Source organism: Eublepharis macularius, chromosome 8 (genome assembly GCF_028583425.1).
Source record: "Eublepharis macularius isolate TG4126 chromosome 8, MPM_Emac_v1.0, whole genome shotgun sequence".
Classification (NCBI taxonomy): Eukaryota; Metazoa; Chordata; class Lepidosauria; order Squamata; family Eublepharidae; genus Eublepharis; species Eublepharis macularius.
Window position 1 is genome coordinate 141,464,196 of NC_072797.1, and position 6,659 is coordinate 141,470,854.

Genomic DNA, 6,659 nt, shown 5'->3' on the forward strand with positions numbered 1-6,659 from the left:
ATAGAAAGCTCTGCATTTTCCGTAACAACAGAGTGGTATTAACACCTTCATTCTGAAGGTAAATTCTACCTTTCGTCGGACAGAAGAGCTAGTATTACCCTCCTGCCCAAATCCAAAACACAAAAAGAAAAGGGAGTGGCACTGCCTTGATGTGCGTAGAGCTTGGATAGGACACACCAGTTTTTCCAAGTCTGTCTTATTCAGGAAATCCTCTCTAGGACAGAAAGTGTCCACATCCACCTACGATCAGGGGATGCATTATCCTAACATAGAAGGCTAGAGGGCTGGAACCACCCTAAGGAATCATGTCACATTCCTTAAGGGGAGCAGCAATCTCTGCACCCTACAGGTCCTTCCTGTCGTTAGAGACAATCTGTAAGGTTGCTACCTGGAAGTCAGTACACTCCTTCACCAGACACTATGGCATTGACAAGTGGGCCTCTGCAGAAGCGACTTTTGGTAGGCGGGTACTACAGCACACCATCTAGACCCGGAAGCCGAACATCCCACCCTGGTGCATACTGCTTTTCTATGTCCCAAGAGTAAGGACTGCCCACTCTTAGGACCAGAGAATGGAAGGTTTTCACTTACCATGACGCTTCCATTCTTGGAGGTCCAGGAGTGAGGCAGTCCCACCCACCCCAAGTTCTACCAGGGAAGGCTTCTGGGGAAAGCTGGTGTGCTGGAGAACCAAAAGAATAGTCATTCTCACATTAACTACAGAGAATCTAGGGGATAAATCGTTACATGAGAATACCTGGGCAGCTAGTCTAGAAGGTTATGTTAGTTGCTGTTAACGTTGCTTACTCAGTTATAACGTTTATACCAATCAGAGTTGAGATGAAAGTTCTTTCAGTTATATTTTGGGGATCGATGAGGAGAGTCAAGGCCTGGCGATCCCGGGGATAAACCTCTCCCCTTCAGGATCCAATCAGCTGACATTTTAAACAAATTGACCCTTGAACATTCAGAGCTTCTTGTATTCATTTCTCATGAAATTTTAATCAACCCCCTTATAAAATGAAGACATCAGCACAGGTTACATGGATGATCAGGAACTCGTCTGGGGTTCGCGTGTACTACCACCTGTGGTCAGCAGAGAGGTTCGCAATTGGGACATTGTGAGACTGTATCCTCTAATCAATTAGCTTGTCAGAGATTTTCCCCTACACACCATCACCAGAAAATAGAAACTCTGGGCCAGGCTACAAGTGACGAATGACACTTGAACGGCAAGTGATCGCTATGGGATCAAGTGGAGCGCAAGTGAATGGGGAGGAATACACGTGAGTCTGTTCATTTGCCGTTCGTGTCATTTGTTACTTGTAGCTTGGGCCTAAGAGAGGGGCAGTGTGTGTGTGTGTGTTCCAGTGTTTCTTGTAGCCATTCATGGTCATGATCGAGCAGAGTTAGACTAGCAGCCAGAGCTACAACTATTCTGTCCTTTGAAAGAAAGGTAGAATTTTGTGTTATCAGCTGTTGGGGAGGACAACAAAGCAGAGTTTGGCATCCCCTTCTCCCTCGGCAACTGATCAAGCGGCATCATCTTCAGTGGGACTGGGGAATTGGCCGTCAGAAAGCATGCCGCATTCTCCTCCCCCTCTCAATCCAGAATGAATTACTTATGTTTGTCAGTGAAGGCGAAGTCGGTTTTACATGTTTTAAAAACGTCCTTATAATTGTTCTGCTTATGATTTGTTTTTATGCATTTTGACTAGATCAGCAAATGAATTTTTTTTAGCCGTTTATGAAGGGGGACTGGTTAATCCCAACTTTACTTGAAAAAAAATTATGTATGTTAACTGCTTTTTTGTTTACCAACAGCGAACAAAGGCTATCAAATCAGCACTTGAAATTTTATTTTTTAAATATTACTTCTGTATAAAATGTAAACTTTTAAGATACTGTATTTCAAAGAAAAAAGTTTACTCTTGTATGTTTTATTGGGAGGAGAGAATGAAGATGTGTGGGAGGATGAGAAAAGCGTATACAGTAAATGGCAAACTGGTTATGCTTTATTAAACAGTGCCTAATTATACATAAAAGTGAATGTTGATATTCTTGCTTAAAAGGAGGGAAATAACCCCTAATGGGTGAGAATGTACTAGAAAAATAATATGATCAAATTATTTGGCTGGCAAAGATTGAATATCCCATGTCTGTTTTTCTAACATCATACGGCACTTTCAGGAGCCTCTTATGTTGGGGTAAAGGCGCTGCTGCTAACAGAACACATCTACAGGATCAGGCCAGGGAATCTAGCGAAGCAATCATAAGGCCTCACGGACTTCAGAAGAAAAGATCAGTGGCTTCGGTGGGGAATTAAACACATGCTTAGCACACAGTGTTTTTTGGAAACTGGAAATGCATCACCGATATAGTAGGCGGTCTGTACTGGCAAACCCATAGAAGTTTCTGGTTCTCATATGGAGTCACTCGCTTGACTGCATATAGTGGCTTAAGATATTCAGCAGTACATCAATAGACTGCAAAACTTGCACGCATCCTAGTTACTCACCTGGAGAACAGGCAAGTGACTATTACAAGTGTTCTTTGCATGTATCCTCAGCTGGGTAAGGAGCCATATGGGCAAATGGTGCTACATGCAAGGTCCCCCCTGGATCCACCACCTGGGCCTATACCTGATATTTTATAATAGCTGAAATCCCACCGATCCTCTGTGAGGAATGGGAAAGGGCTTGATTCAGTGATCTCCCACTTCTCCCTTACTAAACAGATGGTAGGCAGGATACTTGCCTGGCTGGCATGTGCCAACACTTCTAGCATTATAGGAAAAATCCATTCCTGGTGTAGCCTTAAAATTATTACTGATTTATTTGGAAAATTTCAATGCCACCTCTCCAGAGGACCTACCCAAGGTGGCTTATGAAACAAAAAAACCATTTAGCACATCCCAGAAGTGATGTATTCTTACAGCTGCATCTATCTTCTAGAAGCCTGGTCACCTGCACCTTTAGTCTAGGCTGTTGGCAGGGCTGTTTGTGCTGCTGTTCTACTGGAGCATAGAAACAGTGCAGGCACCAACATTCAGCTTGCTTATTGATACACTGCATTTCTCCCCAACAGAACCAGAAACAGCCTCTCCTCCCCCATTTTAGGAATTACTGAGACTTGGTGGGATGATTCTCATGACTGGAATGTGGTAGTGGATGGGTCCAAGTTGTTCAAGAAAAAATGGAAGAGTAGAAGAGGAGGCAGAGTGGCATTGCATGTGAGGAGAGGGCTTGATTGTCAGCAAGTTCTGGAGAATGTGGTTGACAGCCCCATGGAAAGTGGAAATAAGGGGAGGAAGGACAAAGGGTGGTGGTGTTGGGAGTCTGCTACAGACTGCCTGACCAGGGAGAGGAAATGGATGCTGCCCTCCTCAAACATATTGGTAGAGTATCCAGACATCAGAACCTTATAATTATGGGTGACTTCAACTTCCCCGATGTGTGCTGGGAGAGCAGCTCAGCAAAGCGACAAGACTCACGCAACTTCCTGACCTGCCTGGTCAGTAACTTCCTCTTTCAAATGGTGGAGGAAGCTACAAGGGTCTCAGCCATACTAGACTTAATATTAACCAACAGGGAAGAATTGGTAGATGGGGCGAAGGTGGTGGGGACCTTAGGGGGAAATGACCATATCCTCCTTGAATTCCAGTTGCTGTGGGGGGCCAAGGAAGTTCGTAGCCAGACTCGTAGGTTAGATTTTCGTAAGGCCAACTTCAATGAACTCAGAGGCTTGATGAGTCATTCCATGGGGGAGTTTGCTGGAAGGGAAAGGAGCGAGTAAAGGGTAGCTCAAACACCAGCAAGCTCAAGCTCTCACTATTCCAGCAAGACGGAAACATGGTATGGGCTCCAAGAAACGGACATGGATGAACAGAGAGCTCCAGAATAAGCTGAGGGAGAAAAAGGAAATGTTCAGGAAATGGAGAGGAGGACAGACCTCTAAAGAGGAGTATATGAGGGTTACTAGGTACTGCAGATCAGCCATCAGGCTGGAGGACTGGGGATGTGCTGCAAGATTGAAGAGTGAATGTTATCCCAATCTTTAAGAAAGGGAGGAAGGATGACCTGGGAAACTACAGGCCAGTCAGTCTGACTTCTGTTGCTGGGAAGATATTAGAACAGATTTTAAAGGGATCAATCTGTAAGCATCTGAAGGACCGCTCAGTGATCCGGGAAGTCAGCATGGTTTTGTCCCTAACAGATCTTGCCAGACCAACCTGGTTTCCTTCTTTGATCAAGTGACAAGCTTACTGGATCGTGGGAACTGTTGACGAGATTTACCTGGATTTCAGTAAAGCTTTTGATAAGGTATCCCATGACATTCTAATGGGTAAACTGGAAAACTGCGGACTGGACTATAGGACAGTTTGGTGGATAGGGAACTGGTTAGAGGACCGTACCCAAAGAGTGGTGGTCAGTGGCTTTACATCAGATTGGAGGGAGGTGTTCAGTGGGGTGCCACAGGGCTCAGTTTTGGGCCCGGTACTTTTCAATATTTTTATCAATGATCTGAATGAAGATAGATCCAGAGGAGTTAGCCGTGTTAGTCTGTAGTAGCAAAATCAAAAAGAGTCCAGTAGCACCTTTAAGACTAACCAATTTTATTGTAGCATAAGCTTTTGAGAATCACAGTTCTCAAACGGGCTACTCATTAAATTTGCTGATGATACCAAATTGGGAGGAGTGGCAAACACCCAAGAAGACAGAGTTAAAATTCAACAAGACCTGAATACTCTGGAGAAGTGGGAGGATGCAATTCAACATAGATAAGTGCACAGTATTACATCTGGGCCACAAAAATGGGAAGCACAAATACAGAATGGGGGATACACTTCTGGGTAGTAGAGTATGCAAAAGAGATCTTGGAGTAAGAGTGGACTGTAAACTAAATATGAGCGGTGTGATGTGGTGGCAAAAACGGCAAACTCAGTCTTGGGTTGTATCAAAAGGGCCATAGCATCAAAATTGCAGGTCATAGTCCCTCTCTTTACTGCCTTGGTCAGGCTGCACCTGGAGTATTGTGTGCAGTTCTGGAGGCCTCACTTCAAAAAGGATGTGGACAAAATTGAGAGGGTGCAGAAGAGAGCGACAAGAATGATCAGGGGTCTGGAGACTGAGCCCTACGAGGAAAGGCTGAGGGCCTTGGGAATGCTTAGTTTGGAGGAGATTGCTCTCTTTAAACATTTGAAAGGCTGTCATTTGGAGGAGGGCAAGGAGCTGTTCCAGTTGGCAGCAGAGGATAAGACTCGAAGCAACAGGCTTAAATTACATGCACAAAGGTACCGGCTGGATCTTAGGAAAAACTTTTTCACGGTCAGAGTTCAAAGGTGGAATCAGCTGCCTAGGGAGGTGGTGAGCTCCCCTTCACTGGCAGTTTTCAAGAAGAGGCTGGATGAGTATTTGCCAGAGATGCTTTAGGTTCATCCTGCATTGGGCAGGGGGTTGGACTAGGAGGTCTGTATGGCCCCTTCCATCTCTGTGATTGTGATTTTATCCTCTCAACAATCCCTGTGAAGTATGGCCCATAGTTATACTTCACAGTCTAATACAATCAATTTTTTGTTTTGCCAACTTTGCCAGTTACAGCCCTGCCAAAAGTGTATCTTACCAAATATATACCAGCAGGATAAATTTTGATCTTGTAATGAGCAGGATTTCATCATATAGTGGTAGAATGTTAGAAAAGCCCCATTTAACTCTTTTTGAGTTTCCTCCAGTACTTAAATCTGAACATTAATTTCCCCCAAAGAGCAACTTTTTGATCTTTTGCTTCTCAACTACTGCACTCAGCAGAAATCTGAAAGGGAAAAGAGGGCCAATGTGCTTACTTTTGGCAGACCGGTGGGGAGGGGGGGGGGCGGAAATCAGTCATGTTTCAATGCAAGTGTAATTTGTTCCCCATCATGAGCCTCCCAATCTGCTCTAAGGATGAATGTATTCTATAATGTAGGAATAGTCACACTAGGAATTTTTTTTTGGTCTGAAACATACAGGAGGAGGGCAAATGGTTATAGACCTACAGGTGCAAAAAACTACACAATAAGCCATTTGTTCTCCCCCTGCCCTGTGCCTTTCTGCCTCTTAGACACAGGACGATCTTTCTTTTGCTTGTTGCGCAACAATATCGTTGATATTCCATGGCCCACTACAGTACTTACGGTGCTCTGAGCTTATGGTCACTACTGCAGAACCCACCAAACTCATGTGGATTGCCCCGTGATTGGGGGAGAAGGTGGCTGGAGGTAGAAATATTATATCCATCTTCAAGGAAATGGTGTAAAAAACACAACATGACATTTGAAATCAGTGGGTCCAAAAGACGGGAATAATACACAGATAAATTGACTGCAGTTAAGGGACAGCATTTAAAAAGTAAGCTATAGCTGATGTCCCATCTTCAAGGCACTATATTTCTCCACAGACCAAACGAGCAATAGAACGATCTGCAGTGGAAATGAGGAAACCTCCGTGTGTGCGCGCGCATCTTCCTTCTTCCCTCACTCCTCCCCGACTATCAAAAGCAGAATTACGCAAACTTTTAAAAATATGCATAAAAATATGCATAATTCATACAGGTCAATGAATTCAGCTTTTATAGGTGCAGTTAAGGGACAGTGTCATGAATGCCAGCCTACCTGCCATGAT